A 16,139-nucleotide genomic window follows, 5' to 3' on the forward strand; every position below is an offset into this window, starting at 1 on the left:
ATCACATACAGCTATAGTAGATGAACAAGAATGTGAAATATTGAGGATTATTTTCTGATATACATACATTAACTAAAATAAAGTTTACAAGAATCTTCTCCACTTAATCAATTGATAATTATAATTCCCATAAGACTCAGAAAAGGCTCATTCTAAATGTTGATCTTTTAACACAAAAATGTTTCATACTAAATATTGCTATTATATATACAAACACAAACATACAATACTGAACAGGGCTGTAATGAGCGGTGCACAATTGGTGCCACTGCGCAGGGTACAAGGCTGATTGGGCACAGTCGTTATGCCGAAGGTACCCCACATTGCGTTTCAGTGACGTGCAGTGGGGTGAGGCAGGTGAGGCAGAGCCTTTCCCATCATACTAACATTTGTGCCAGAGGTTTGACTGTATAAAGTATATGAAAAATACAAAGAATATGTTTGAAATATCATCTTTGCATTATTCTAATCATTTTTATAGCCAAAACTCTGGAGTAAAATGTCTATGGCAGGTGAGGCACTGCCTATCTATTCCTCACATCTCTGATCAAAACTCACTAAATTTCCATATACTGCTGCACCTGTGTATAATGCCCAGATGTAACCTTTGGCTCATATATTGTTTGTAAATCTTCTCTGGTGCTAGCCAGTGCCTCCTCATCCATTTAGCTCACCGCACGTCCCTGCTGTGTTTTACATTGTGGAGTGCCTGAAGAGGCACTTGGGTACAAGGAAAGCTACCGGGCGTGCCCTGAGGACACCTTCCTGCTATTCTGCTGTCCCCCAGTGCTGAAATTTGTGTGGCTGAAATTGAGATATTCAGTGTCATGCGCATTTTGTCTTTTGCTTGGGGGGTGGTATAGTAGAGCCACAGTTATTAGGTCTACAGTCATTAGTCCGACCCCATATGGTCGACATACTGTACACAAGGTCGACATTTTGACAAAATGTTGACCTATGAATGGTCGACAGTGACAAAATGTCAACATGTTCAAAAGGTCGACATGACAATGGCCTTCACCAAAATGGTCGACACTTTTTGTTGTATTTTTGGGCTTAGTGTGGATAGTTTTTCAATCTGGGACCACCATTTGTAGAAACACGTCTCCTCGCAGGCTTGCTTTGCTCGTCACGCTTCAGTCACAGTGTCTCGCTTTGCTCACCACACTTCAGTCACAGTGTCTCGCTTTGCTCACCACACTTCAGTCACAGTGTCTCGCTTTGCTCACCACACTTCAGTCACAGTGTCTCGCTTTGCTCACCACGCTTCAGTCACAGTGTCTCGCTTTGCTCACCACACTTCAGTCACAGTGTCTCGCTTTGCTCACCACACTTCAGTCACAGTGTCTCGCTTTGCTCACCACGCTTCAGTCACAGTGTCTCGCTTTGCTCACCACACTTCAGTCACAGTGTCTCGCTTTGCTCACCACACTTCAGTCACAGTGTCTCGCTTTGCTCACCACGCTTCAGTCACAGTGTCTCGCTTTGCTCACCACACTTCAGTCACAGTGTCTCGCTTTGCTCACCACGCTTCAGTCACAGTGTCTCGCTTTGCTTGCCGCGCTTCAGTCACAGTGTCTCGCTTTGCTCACCACACTTCAGTCACAGTGTCTCGCTTTGCTCACCACACTTCAGTCACAGTGTCTCGCTTTGCTCGCCGCGCTTCAGTCACAGTGTCTCGCTTTGCTCACCACACTTCAGTCACAGTGTCTCGCTTTGCTCACCACGCTTCGGGCAGAGTGTCTCGCTTTGCTCGCCACATGGTTGATAAAGGTTATGATTTGTGACATGGATAAACAAAGGCTGGAAAAAGTCCAAAAACATGAAAAACCCCCCAAAAAAATGTGTTGATTATATGTGTGCTGACCATTGCCATGTCAGCCATTTGAACCTGTCAACCTTTTGTACCTGTCGACCTTTTCCAGTGCCAACCTTTCATATGTCGACCTCTTACCCATGTCAACTTTTTTCAATGTCAACCTAATGCTTGTCGACCATTTGCTGTCGACCTAGACATTGTAGATCTGTAGTCCGGATCCCCTTTTGCTGCATATAGGCAATTTTTCTGTAATGATTAGATAACCGTAGCTGGCTGCTGTGTCTTTCAATAAAAATACAGAGATATTCTAGACACATCTGGTACTCCTTACTGTCTCTGATGGGAACCTTTCCCTTACCACAATTAAGTAGATAGACTGTATGTGTGTGTTTGTTAGTGTGTGTGTTGGGGGAATCAATTGATAATCAAGAATTTGGGTAGAAAGGATTTGAAGCTGATGGAGGGATGTCAGGGGTAGGTTTAGCATGGTCTAGAGGAGAGTCAATTGAAATGATCACGAACTTGGCGAATATCAAATTGAGGGCGAAGCAATTCATGGAGACGTCAGACATGTTAGACCTGGAAACTCACATAGTGTACATAGAGAAGTGGATTCATTGATTGTTAATATTATTTCGTACCAATGGTAAAATTACATAATGAAGAGCAGACGTAATTGTTGAATGGAGGCATGCACCGCTGCCTCCATCCATTTGCCGCAGAGCCAATGATCTCTAGGACCCACCATGGCTCTATTCAGAGGTAAGACCTCCAACATGCACTACTGCGTATGTGTGGCTTCTTCGTGTGTCTTTCTCCATTGGCATCTATACCACATGGACGTGTCCATGAGATTTGTCTCCACCTGTAAAGCCATATAAGGCCACACAGGTCTCCCTGTTATACTAAACTACTGGTACATGTATCAAGAAGCGCACCGCTACATACAACCAATGTGTATGCCTCATCACCATCTGGGTACTGCAATGCCCAGCACACCCAATCACTCCAGGATGCACTTACAGCATACAAATAACCACTGTTACCCTGTGTCTTAAGCCTCCTGTATTCTACTTGGTTAATAAACCTAAGATCTGGTTAAGCTGCATACAGTGTGGACTAACTGCCACCAGTGTTAAGCTAGACAGTTTGGTGCCCTGTGCCAGAAAGAGAATTTGTGCCTCCCCTCCCTCATCCCCTCTTCATATTCGAAACAAGGACAGCATGTGCGAAAGGTGTGCACAAAAAATAAAGGCCGTAACTTTGTGAGGAAGGGTCATGGCTACGGAATAGTACCAATTCACATTACACTACTCAGTAGTGTACATTATTCACATTACACCACACAGTTGTAAAATTTAATATATTTGTTCTGATTATCAGTATTGTTAGTGCTTTGAGTGCACACTAGAGATGAGCGCCAGAAATTTTTCGGGTTTTGTGTTTTGGTTTTGGGTTCGGTTCCGCGGCCGTGTTTTGGGTTCGACCGCGTTTTGGCAAAACCTCACCGAATTTTTTTTGTCGGATTCGGGTGTGTTTTGGATTCGGGTGTTTTTTTCAAAAAACACTAAAAAACAGCTTAAATCATAGAATTTGGGGGTCATTTTGATCCCAAAGTATTATTAACCTCAAAAACCATAATTTACACTCATTTTCAGTCTATTCTGAATACCTCACACCTCACAATATTATTTTTAGTCCTAAAATTTGCACCTAGGTCGCTGGATGACTAAGCTAAGCGACCCTAGTGGCCGACACAGACACCGGGCCCATCTAGGAGTGTCACTGCAGTGTCACGCAGGATGTCTCTTCCAAAAAACCCTCCCCAAACAGCACATGACGCAAAGAAAAAAAGAGGCGCAATGAGGTAGCTGTGTGAGTAAGATAAGCGACCCTAGTGGCCGACACAAACACCGGGCCCATCTAGGAGTGTCACTGCATGTCACGCAGGATGTCCCTTCCAAAAAACCCTCCCCAAACAGCACATGACGCAAAGAAAAAAAGAGGCGCAATGAGGTAGCTGTGTGAGTAGGATAAGCGACCCTAGTGGCCGACACAAACACCGGGCCCATCTAGGAGTGTCACTGCAGTGTCACGCAGGATGTCCCTTCCAAAAAACCCTCCCCAAACAGCACATGACGCAAAGAAAAAAAGAGGCGCAATGAGGTAGCTGTGTGAGTAAGATAAGCGACCCTAGTGGCTGACACAAACACCGGGCCCATCTAGGAGTGTCACTGCAGTGTCACGCAGGATGTCCCTTCCAAAAAACCCTCCCCAAACAGCACACGACGCAAAGAAAAAAAGAGGCGCAATGAGGTAGCTGTGTGAGTAAGATAAGCGACCCTAGTGGCCGACACAAACACCGGGCCCATCTAGGAGTGTCACTGCAGTGTCACGCAGGATGTCCCTTCCAAAAAACCCTCCCCAAACAGCACATGACGCAAAGAAAAAAAGAGGCGCAATGAGGTAGCTGTGTGAGTAAGATAAGCGACCCTAGTGGCCGACACAAACACCGGGCCCATCTAGGAGTGTCACTGCAGTGTCACGCAGGATGTCCCTTCCAAAAAACCCTCCCCAAACAGCACATGACGCAAAGAAAAAAAGAGGCGCAATGAGGTAGCTGTGTGAGTAAGATAAGCGACCCTAGTGGCCGACACAAACACCGGGCCCATCTAGGAGTGTCACTGCAGTGTCACGCAGGATGTCCCTTCCAAAAAACCCTCCCCAAACAGCACATGACGCAAAGAAAAAAAGAGGCGCAATGAGGTAGCTGTGTGAGTAAGATAAGCGACCCTAGTGGCCGACACAAACACCGGGCCCATCTAGGAGTGGCACTGCAGTGTCACGCAGGATGTCCCTTCCAAAAAACCCTCCCCAAACAGCACATGACGCAAAGAAAAAAAGAGGCGCAATGAGGTAGCTGTGTGAGTAAGATAAGCGACCCTAGTGGCCGACACAAACACCGGGCCCATCTAGGAGTGTCACTGCAGTGTCACGCAGGATGTCCCTTCCAAAAAACCCTCCCCAAACAGCACATGACGCAAAGAAAAAAAGAGGCGCAGTGAGGTAGCTGTGTGAGTAAGATAAGCGACCCTAGTGGCCGACACAAACACCGGGCCCATCTAGGAGTGTCACTGCAGTGTCACGCAGGATGTCCCTTCCAAAAAACCCTCCCCAAACAGCACATGACGCAAAGAAAAAAAGAGGCGCAATGAGGTAGCTGTGTGAGTAAGATAAGCGACCCTAGTGGCCGACACAAACACCGGGCCCATCTAGGAGTGGCACTGCAGTGTCACGCAGGATGTCCCTTCCAAAAAACCCTCCCCAAACAGCACATGACGCAAAGAAAAATTAAAGAAAAAAGAGGTGCAAGATGGAATTGTCCTTGGGCCCTCCCACCCACCCTTATGTTGTATAAACAGGACATGCACACTTTAACCAACCCATCATTTCAGTGACAGGGTCTGCCACACGACTGTGACTGAAATGACGGGTTGGTTTGGACCCCCACCAAAAAAGAAGCAATTAATCTCTCCTTGCACAAACTGGCTCTACAGAGGCAAGATGTCCACCTCATCATCATCCTCCGATATATCACCGTGTACATCCCCCTCCTCACAGATTATCAATTCGTCCCCACTGGAATCCACCATCTCAGCTCCCTGTGTACTTTGTGGAGGCAATTGCTGCTGGTCAATGTCTCCACGGAGGAATTGATTATAATTCATTTTAATGAACATCATCTTCTCCACATTTTCTGGATGTAACCTCGTACGCCGATTGCTGACAAGGTGAGCGGCGGCACTAAACACTCTTTCGGAGTACACACTTGTGGGAGGGCAACTTAGGTAGAATAAAGCCAGTTTGTGCAAGGGCCTCCAAATTGCCTCTTTTTCCTGCCAGTATAAGTACGGACTGTGTGACGTGCCTACTTGGATGCGGTCACTCATATAATCCTCCACCATTCTTTCAATGGTGAGAGAATCATATGCAGTGACAGTAGACGACATGTCCGTAATCGTTGTCAGGTCCTTCAGTCCGGACCAGATGTCAGCATCAGCAGTCGCTCCAGACTGCCCTGCATCACCGCCAGCGGGTGGGCTCGGAATTCTGAGCCTTTTCCTCGCACCCCCAGTTGCGGGAGAATGTGAAGGAGGAGATGTTGACAGGTCGCGTTCCGCTTGACTTGACAATTTTGTCACCAGCAGGTCTTTCAACCCCAGCAGACTTGTGTCTGCCGGAAAGAGAGATCCAAGGTAGGCTTTAAATCTAGGATCGAGCACGGTGGCCAAAATGTAGTGCTCTGATTTCAACAGATTGACCACCCGTGAATCCTTGTTAAGCGAATTAAGGGCTCCATCCACAAGTCCCACATGCCTAGCGGAATCGCTCCGTGTTGGCTCCTCCTTCAATGTCTCCAGCTTCTTCTGCAAAAGCCTGATGAGGGGAATGACCTGACTCAGGCTGGCAGTGTCTGAACTGACTTCACGTGTGGCAAGTTCAAAGGGCATCAGAACCTTGCACAACGTTGAAATCATTCTCCACTGCGCTTGAGACAGGTGCATTCCACCTCCTATATCGTGCTCAATTGTATAGGCTTGAATGGCCTTTTGCTGCTCCTCCAACCTCTGAAGCATATAGAGGGTTGAATTCCACCTCGTTACCACTTCTTGCTTCAGATGATGGCAGGGCAGGTTCAGTAGTTTTTGGTGGTACTCCAGTCTTCTGTACGTGGTGCCTGTACGCCGAAAGTTTCCCGCAATTCTTCTGGCCACCGACAGCATCTCTTGCACGCCCCTGTCGTTTTTTAAAAAATTCTGCACCACCAAATTCAAGGTATGTGCAAAACATGGGACGTGCTGGAATTTGCCCATATTTAATGCACACACAATATTGCTGGCGTTGTCCGATGCCACAAATCCACAGGAGAGTCCAATTGGGGTAAGCCATTCCGCGATGATCTTCCTCAGTTGCCGTAAGAGGTTTTCAGCTGTGTGCGTATTCTGGAAAGCGGTGATACAAAGCGTAGCCTGCCTAGGAAAGAGTTGGCGTTTGCGAGATGCTGCTACTGGTGCCGCCGCTGCTGTTCTTGCGGCGGGAGTCCATACATCTACCCAGTGGGCTGTCACAGTCATATAGTCCTGACCCTGCCCTGCTCCACTTGTCCACATGTCCGTGGTTAAGTGGACATTGGGTACAACTGCATTTTTTAGGACACTGGTGAGTCTTTTTCTGACGTCCGTGTACATTCTCGGTATCGCCTGCCTAGAGAAGTGGAACCTAGATGGTATTTGGTAACGGGGGCACACTGCCTCAATAAATTTTCTAGTTCCCTGTGAACTAACGGCGGATACCGGACGCACGTCTAACACCAACATAGTTGTCAAGGCCTCAGTTATCCGCTTTGCAGCAGGATGACTGCTGTGATATTTCATCTTCCTCGCAAAGGACTGTTGGACAGTCAATTGCTTACTGGAAGTAGTACAAGTGGGCTTACGACTTCCCCTCTGGGATGATGATCGACTCCCAGCAGCAACAACAGCAGCGCCAGCAGCAGTAGGCATTACACTCAAGGATGCATCGGAGGAATCCCAGGCAGGAGAGGACTCGTCACAATTGCCAGTGACATGGCCTGCAGGACTATTGGCATTCCTGGGTAAGGAGGAAATTGACACTGAGGGAGTTGGTGGGGTGGTTTGCGTGAGCTTGGTTACAAGAGGAAGGGATTTACTGGTCAGTGGACTGCTTCCGCTGTCACCCAAAGTTTTTGAACTTGTCACTGACTTATTATGAATGCGCTGCAGGTGACGTATAAGGGAGGATGTTCCGAGGTGGTTAACGTCCTTACCCCTACTTATTACAGCTTGACAAAGGCAACACACGGCTTGACAAATGTTGTCCGCATTTCTGGTGAAATACTTCCACACCGAAGAGCTGATTTTTTTTGTATTTTGACCAGGCATGTCAATGGCCCTATTCCTCCCACGGACAACAGGTGTCTCCCCGGGTGCCTGACTTAAACAAACCACCTCACCATCAGAATCCTCCTGGTCAATTTCCTCCCCAGCGCCAGCAACACCCATATCCTCCTCATCCTGGTGTACTTCAACACTGACATCTTCAATCTGACTATCAGGAACTGGACTGCGGGTGCTCCTTCCAGCACTTGCAGGGGGCGTGCAAATGGTGGAAGGCGCATGCTCTTCACGTCCAGTGTTGGGAAGGTCAGGCATCGCAACCGACACAATTGGACTCTCCTTGTGGATTTGGGATTTCGAAGAACGCACAGTTCTTTGCGGTGCTTTTGCCAGCTTAAGTCTTTTCAGTTTTCTAGCGAGAGGCTGAGTGCTTCCATCCTCATGTGAAGCTGAACCACTAGCCATGAACATAGGCCAGGGCCTCAGCCGTTCCTTGCCACTCCGTGTGGTAAATGGCATATTGGCAAGTTTACGCTTCTCCTCCGACAATTTTATTTTAGGTTTTGGAGTCCTTTTTTTACTGATATTTGGTGTTTTGTATTTGACATGCTCTGTACTATGACATTGGGCATCGGCCTTGGCAGACGACGTTGCTGGCATTTCATCGTCTCGGCCATGACTAGTGGCAGCAGCTTCAGCACGAGGTGGAAGTGGATCTTGATCTTTCCCTAATTTTGGAACCTCAACATTTTTGTTCTCCATATTTTAATAGGCACAACTAAAAGGCACCTCAGGTAAACAATGGAGATGGATGGATACTAGTATACTTATGGATGGACTGCCGAGTGCCGACACAGAGGTAGCTACAGCCGTGGACTAACGTACTGTGTCTGCTGCTAATATAGACTGGATGATTGATAATGAGATGAAATCAATATATATATGTATGTATATATAATATCACTAGTACTGCAGCCGGACAGGTAGATAATATATTTATTAGGTAATGATGACTGATGACGGACCTGCTGGACACTGTCAGCTCAGCAGCACCGCAGACTGCTACAGTAAGCTACTATACTATAGTAGTATGTACAAAGAAGAAAGAAAAAAAAAAACCACGGGTAGGTGGTATACAATTATGGATGGACTGCCGAGTGCCGACACAGAGTTAGCTACAGCCGTGGACTAACGTACTGTGTCTGCTGCTAATATAGACTGGATGATTGATAATGAGATGAAATCAATATATATATGTATGTATATATAATATCACTAGTACTGCAGCCGGACAGGTAGATAATATATTTATTAGGTAATGATGACTGATGACGGACCTGCTGGACACTGTCAGCTCAGCAGCACCGCAGACTGCTACAGTAAGCTACTATACTATAGTAGTATGTACAAAGAAGAAAGAAAAAAAAAAACCACGGGTAGGTGGTATACAATTATGGATGGACTGCCGAGTGCCGACACAGAGGTAGCTACAGCCGTGGACTAACGTACTGTGTCTGCTGCTAATATAGACTGGATGATTGATAATGAGATGAAATCAATATATATATGTATGTATATATAATATCACTAGTACTGCAGCCGGACAGGTAGATAATATATTTATTAGGTAATGATGACTGATGACGGACCTGCTGGACACTGTCAGCTCAGCAGCACCGCAGACTGCTACAGTAAGCTACTATACTATAGTAGTATGTACAAAGAAGAAAGAAAAAAAAAACCACGGGTAGGTGGTATACAATTATGGATGGACTGCTGAGTGCCGACACAGAGGTAGCTACAGCCGTGGACTAACGTACTGTGTCTGCTGCTAATATAGACTGGATGATTGATAATGAGATGAAATCAATATATATATGTATGTATATATAATATCACTAGTACTGCAGCCGGACAGGTAGATAATATATTTATTAGGTAATGATGACTGATGACGGACCTGCTGGACACTGTCAGCTTAGCAGCACCGCAGACTGCTACAGTAAGCTACTATACTCTATAGTAGTATGTACAAAGAAGAAAGAAAAAAAAAAAACCACGGGTAGGTGGTATACAATTATGGATGGACTGCCGAGTGCCGACACAGAGGTAGCTACAGCCGTGGACTAACGTACTGTGTCTGCTGCTAATATAGAGTCTAGACTGGATGATAAATTATTGATAATGAGATGAAATCAATATAATATCACTAGTACTGCAGCCGGACAGGTACTATATATATTTATTATGTAATGACTGATGACGGACCTGCTGGACACTGTCAGGTCAGCACAGCACCGCAGACTGCTACAGTAAGCTACTAGAGTAGTATGTATAAAGAAGAATGAAAAAAAAAAAAAACACGGGTAGGTGGTATACAATATTATATATATATATATATTATATACAATTATATATATATATATATATATATATATTAAACTGGTGGTGATTGATTATTAAACTGGTGGTCACTTCAGGATAGGTCACGTTGCAACTTGCAACTAGTACTCCGAGGCCTAAGCAGACAATCATAAAATATATTATTATACTGGTGGTCAGTGTGGTCACAACAATGGCAGTGTGGCACTGACTCTGGCAGCAAAAGTGTGCACTGTACGTTATATGTACTCCTGAGTCCTGCTCTCAGACTCTAACTGCTCCCCACTGTCAGTGTCTCCCCCACAAGTCAGATAATACACTTACAGTCACACTATCTAATCTATAAATATCACTTCAGCAAGTAGTATAGTAGTATACAGTAGTACTCCTCCTAATAATGCTCCCCGAAAATACTGTGTCTCTCTCTTCTCTAAACGGAGAGGACGCCAGCCACGTCCTCTCCCTATGACTCTCAATGCACGTGTGAAAATGGCGGTGACGCGCGGCTCCTTATATAGAATCCGAGTCTCGCGATAGAATCCGAGCCTCGCGAGAATCCGACAGCGTGATGATGACGTTCGGGCGCGCTCGGGTTAGCCGAGCAAGGCGGGAAGATCCGAGCCTGCTCTTACCCGTGTAAAAAACCTGAAGTTCGGGCGGGTTCGGATTCAGAGGAACCGAACCCGCTCATCTCTAGTGCACACCTGCATTTTACTTTTTCTGCATGGCACTACAAGTCTTAGTATTATAGCAAACTGTCCACCATCCCCCCCAATTACAATCTGACTGACCCATTATACACTCTGTAAAACTTACCCTCATGTACTGTATAAAATTTAAAAGAGCAAAACTATTCAAAGCAGCAATTGTTTGCTTGGAACAGCATTGCCATTTTAAATTCCCTGCATAAAAACAGAAACCACAGCTTGGTACATTTACCCCCTATTGCCCCTAAGCTCGTTTGCATGCGAGCAGGACCCTCTTACCCGATTGTCAGACTGTTATTACCTAGAGATGAGCGGGTTCGGTTCCTCGGAATCCGAACCCCCCCGAACTTCAGCCTTTTTACACGGGTCCGAGGCAGACTCGGATCTTCCCGCCTTGCTCGGTTAACCCGAGCGCGCCCGAACGTCATCATCCCGCTGTCGGATTCTCGCGAGGCTCGGATTCTATCGCGAGACTCGGATTCTATATAAGGAGCCGCGCGTCGCCGCCATTTTCACACGTGCATTGAGATTGATAGGGAGAGGACGTGGCTGGCGTCCTCTCCGTTAGAATAGATAGAGACACTTGAGTTGATTTACTACTAACTTAGTAATTTTGGGGAGCATTAGGAGTACTCAGAGTGCAGAGTTTTGCTGATAGTTACTAGTGACCACCACCAGTTTTATTTATTATTTAATATAATCCGTTCTCTGCCTGAAAAAAAACGATACACAGTCACATACCATATCTGTGCTCAGCCTCAGTGTGCTGCATGATAATATCACCTATGTATATCTGACTGTGCTGAGTGCTCACTGCTCACACAGCTGAATTGTGGGGGAGACTGGGGTGCAGTTATAGCAGGAGTACAGTGCACACTTTTGCTGCCAGTGTGACTGACCAGTGACCACCAGTATATTGTCTGCCTGAAAAAGTTAAACACTCCTGTGGTGTTTTTTTTATTTATTCTATAAACGCATTCTGCTGACAGTGTCCAGCAGGTCCGTCATTCATTATATTATATAAATATTTACCTGCAGTAGTGTTATATTTTTTTTTGTTCATCTCTATCATCTTTATCATCTCTATATTAGCAGACGCAGTACGGTAGTCCACGGCTGTGGCTACCTCTGTGTCGTCAGTGCTCGTCCATAATTGTATACCTACCTGTGGTGGGGTTTTTTTTTCTATCTTCTTCATACTAGTAGTTTAGGAGTCTGCTGACAGTGTCCAGCAGGTCCGTCATTATATTATATATACCTGCAGTAGTGATATATATATATTTTTTATATCATTATCATCTCTATACTAGCAGACGCAGTACGGTAGTCCACGGCTGTAGCTACCTCTGTGTCGTCAGTGCTCGTCCATAATTGTATACCTACCTGTGGTGGGGTTTTTTTTTCTATCTTCTTCATACTAGTAGTTTAGGAGTCTGCTGACAGTGTCCAGCAGGTCCGTCATTATATTATATATACCTGCAGTAGTGATATATATATATTTTTATATCATTATCATCTCTATACTAGCAGACGCAGTACGGTAGTCCACGGCTGTAGCTACCTCTGTGTCGTCAGTGCTCGTCCATAATTGTATACCTACCTGTGGTGGGGTTTTTTTTTTTCTATCTTCTTCATACTATGTCACAACTGAGGGCCTGAGTTGACGGGAGGCAACCTCAGTTGTAGGGGCTGAGATGTAACGGAACCTGGGAGGTTGTATCAGACCCCTAGACATGTAAGTAACATGTAGAATAACTGCCCGAAGGCGTGACCACGACAACCAGGATAAAAGTCAATGATGTTTATTATGACAAACTCCGTAACACAGCAGAAAATAAGAAAACATAAAAGTCAGCAGGGCAATAATACAGTTCCTGGGTACTACAGGGTGGCAAGGGCCACAGGCACTGGTAGTGTGAGACAGTTCTAATAATCTTCTAGTTGGAAAGTCCTTACCAGGCCTGACTGTAGCAATGGAGAGAACCCAGGATCGTACCAGCTGGTGTTCCAGGAAAGGCTGGGCTGCTGAAGGTAAAACGGCTGCTGTGGATACTGGCTGGAACCAGAGTGTTGTTGGTACGGAGTGGATACTGGCTGGAACCAGTTAAATAATAAACGAACTTGAGAGCGATGAAATAATAATACCGGTGGAGAGTGGTAAACTGCAGAAAGGACACCGGCCCTTTAAGGGAAGCTGTACACTGCTGGAAGCTGGGCTGGAAGCAGGTGATTGACTTGAGAGCGATGAAATAATAATACCGGTGGAGAGTGGTAAACTGCAGAAAGGACACCGGCCCTTTAAGAGAAGTTGTACACTGCTGGAAGCTCGGCTGGAAGCAGGTGATTGCTGTAGCTGGAAACAGGTGAGTCCAGAATGGATCGGAGAGTCAGGCTACACCGCAGATGGAATGCTGGTGCGGGTCTCTATAGCAGAAGTCTGGAGACAGGAGCTGGAACCTGGAAGACAACCACAGGAGAGAGACAAACTGGAACTAGGTTAGCCAACCAAAGCACTGACGCCTTCCTTGTTCAGGCACAGCTTACTTATACCTGCAGCAAGGAAGGGGTTGGCTAGGCAATTATGCAAATCAACAATACAGACAGCAGATTGGTGGAAATGATCAGATGACAAAAACCAAGATGGCTGCGCCCATGCAGACACTTGGAGGGAAGTTTGGTTTGTAATCCATGTGAGAATTGAAACAGTAATGGCGACGCCGGCCACAGGAGACAGGAGACGCCAGACTGACAAGCGCACATTTAACCACGCGGGCACAGCGGAGGCCGCGGCTGATGAAATCACCACTCTGACATTCTGCATGTGGAAACTCAGAAACAGCGGGATCCGGTCCTGGAATGCTGAGCCAGCCTTAGGAGGCATCTGAAGGGTAAGTAATGGCGTCCAGATACCCGGATCGTGACAGCACCCCCCCCTTTAGGAGTGGCCCCAGGACACTTCTTAGGCTTTAAAGGAAACTTTGCGTGGAAATTTCGGACCAAGGCAGGAGCATGGACGTCTGAGGCATTGGTCCAAGAGCGTTCTTCAGGACCATAGCCCTTCCAGTCAATGAGGTATTGTAACTGACCGTAACGGAAACGTGAGTCCAAAATCTTGGCCACCTCGTACTCGACTCCCCGTTGAGTCTGAACTTTGGGAGCTGGAGGAAGTGCGGAATGAAACCGATTCAGGATCAGCGGTTTCAACAAAGAAACATGAAATGTCCTGGGTATTTTCAAGAAGGATGGTAACTGTAACCTGTAGGCAACAGGATTGATGACTTGTTCAATCTTGAAGGGTCCGATGTAGCGAGGTGCAAATTTCATGCTGGGAACTCTCAACCTCAAATTCTTCGTGGACAACCACACACGATCACCCACCTTGAGAGCAGGAACCGCTCTACGCTTCCTATCGGCAAACTTTTTATACCTGAATGAGGCTTTAAGCAGGGCTGCGCGGACGTTCTTCCAGTTATTTGAAAACTGACGCAAGGTGACATCCACTGCTGGAACAGAAGTTGCGGGAAGCGGTTGGAATTCTGGGACTTTAGGGTGGAATCCATAATTAATGAAGAATGGTGTAGAAGAAGATGAGGAATGGTATTGATTGTTGTGGCTGAACTCGGCCCAAGGAAGGAGTTGAACCCAGTCATCTTGAGAGGAAGACACATATATACGGAGGAAGGCCTCCAAGTCCTGATTCACCCTCTCGGTTTGACCATTGGTCTGAGGATGGTAAGCCGTGGAAAACTTTAACTTGACTTGGAGGGCTTGACACAAACTTCGCCAAAATTTGGCTACAAATTGTACTCCACGATCCGAGATGATCTCTTCAGGAAGACCGTGAAGTCGGAAGATCTCTTGTATAAACACTTGAGCCAACTTGGAAGCTGACGGAAGACCGGTGAGAGGGATGAAATGTGCCATCTTGGTGAACCGGTCAACTACCACCCAGATGGTATTAAACTTGTTGCAGATAGGTAGATCGGAAACAAAGTCCATCGACAAATGGGTCCATGGTCGACGGGGAACAGATAATGGAACCAGTTGCCCCGCAGGCGACTGGCGGGAGACTTTGTGTTGGGCACACTTTGGGCAGGAGGCAATAAATTCCATAACGTCCTTTTTCAGAGTTGGCCACCAGTAGGACCTAGAAATAAATTCAAGGGTTTTCTGAATGCCTGTATGTCCAGCAAAACGGGAAGCATGGGCCCAATGCATGAGCTTCTTCCTTAGAACTGGCTTAACAAAACTTTTCCCTGGTGGAGGCGTAGAGTCCATCCCTACCGTGGAGAATGCCAACGGATTAATAATAGGATGCTTGTCTGCAGACTCGGACTCATTTTCTTGCTCCCATGAGCGGGAAAGGGCATCGGCCTTACGATTCTGAGAACCCGGACAGAACTGGAGTTTAAAGTCAAATCTGGAAAAGAAAAGTGCCCATCTGGCCTGACGAGGGTTGAGACATTGTGCGCCTTTGAGATATAAAAGATTTTTGTGGTCGGTAAGTATGGTGATTGAGTGGGAAGCTCCCTCCAACAGGTATCTCCACTCCTCCAGAGCGAGCTTGATGGCTAGCAACTCCTGATCGCCAATGGCATAGTTGCGCTCAGCTGGGGAGAACTTCCGGGAGAAGAAACTGCAAGGATGTAGATGTCCATCTTTGGCCCTCTGGGATAACACTGCTCCTACTCCAACGGAGGAGGCATCTACCTCTAAGATAAAAGGAGAGTCGGTGTCAGGCTGTTTCAGAACTGGTGCAGAGATGAACCGTTGCTTCAGAAGGTGAAAGGCCTGTGTAGCTTCCTCGGACCACTTGGACGGATTAGCACCTTTCTTGGTTAATGCAGTGATAGGCGCCACAATGGTGGAAAAGTCTCGTATAAATTTTCTATAATAATTGGCGAACCCTAAGAACCTCTGGACCCCTTTGAGGCTTAAGGGTATAGGCCAATTCTGGATTGCTTGGAGTTTCTCAGGATCCATCTCTAGTCCGGAACCGGACACAATGTAACCTAGAAACGGAATGGTTTTAACTTCAAACACACACTTCTCCAATTTACAATAGAGGTGATTGACACGGAGACGGGAAAGAACCTCTTTTACCCAGAAACGATGATCTTCGAGATTATTAGCAAAGATGAGGATGTCGTCTAGATAAACCACGACATGGCGGTACAAGATGTCCCTGAAGATCTCATTCACGAAGTGCTGGAAGACTGCTGGAGCGTTGCTCAATCCGAAGGGCATGACGAGGTACTCATAATGTCCGTCACGGGTGTTAAAGGCGGTCTTCCACTCGTCACCCTCACGGAT

General features: G+C 46.4%; 1 long non-coding RNA gene across 1 annotated transcript in view; it reads left to right on the top strand.

Annotated features, from left to right (window-relative positions):
• Positions 1–16,139, top strand: part of LOC134947616 (uncharacterized) — a 70,276-nt gene that overhangs the window by 18,529 nt on the left and 35,608 nt on the right. The window lies entirely within an intron of this gene.

This window comes from Pseudophryne corroboree, chromosome 8 (assembly GCF_028390025.1).
Source record: "Pseudophryne corroboree isolate aPseCor3 chromosome 8, aPseCor3.hap2, whole genome shotgun sequence".
Lineage (NCBI taxonomy): Eukaryota > Metazoa > Chordata > Amphibia > Anura > Myobatrachidae > Pseudophryne > Pseudophryne corroboree.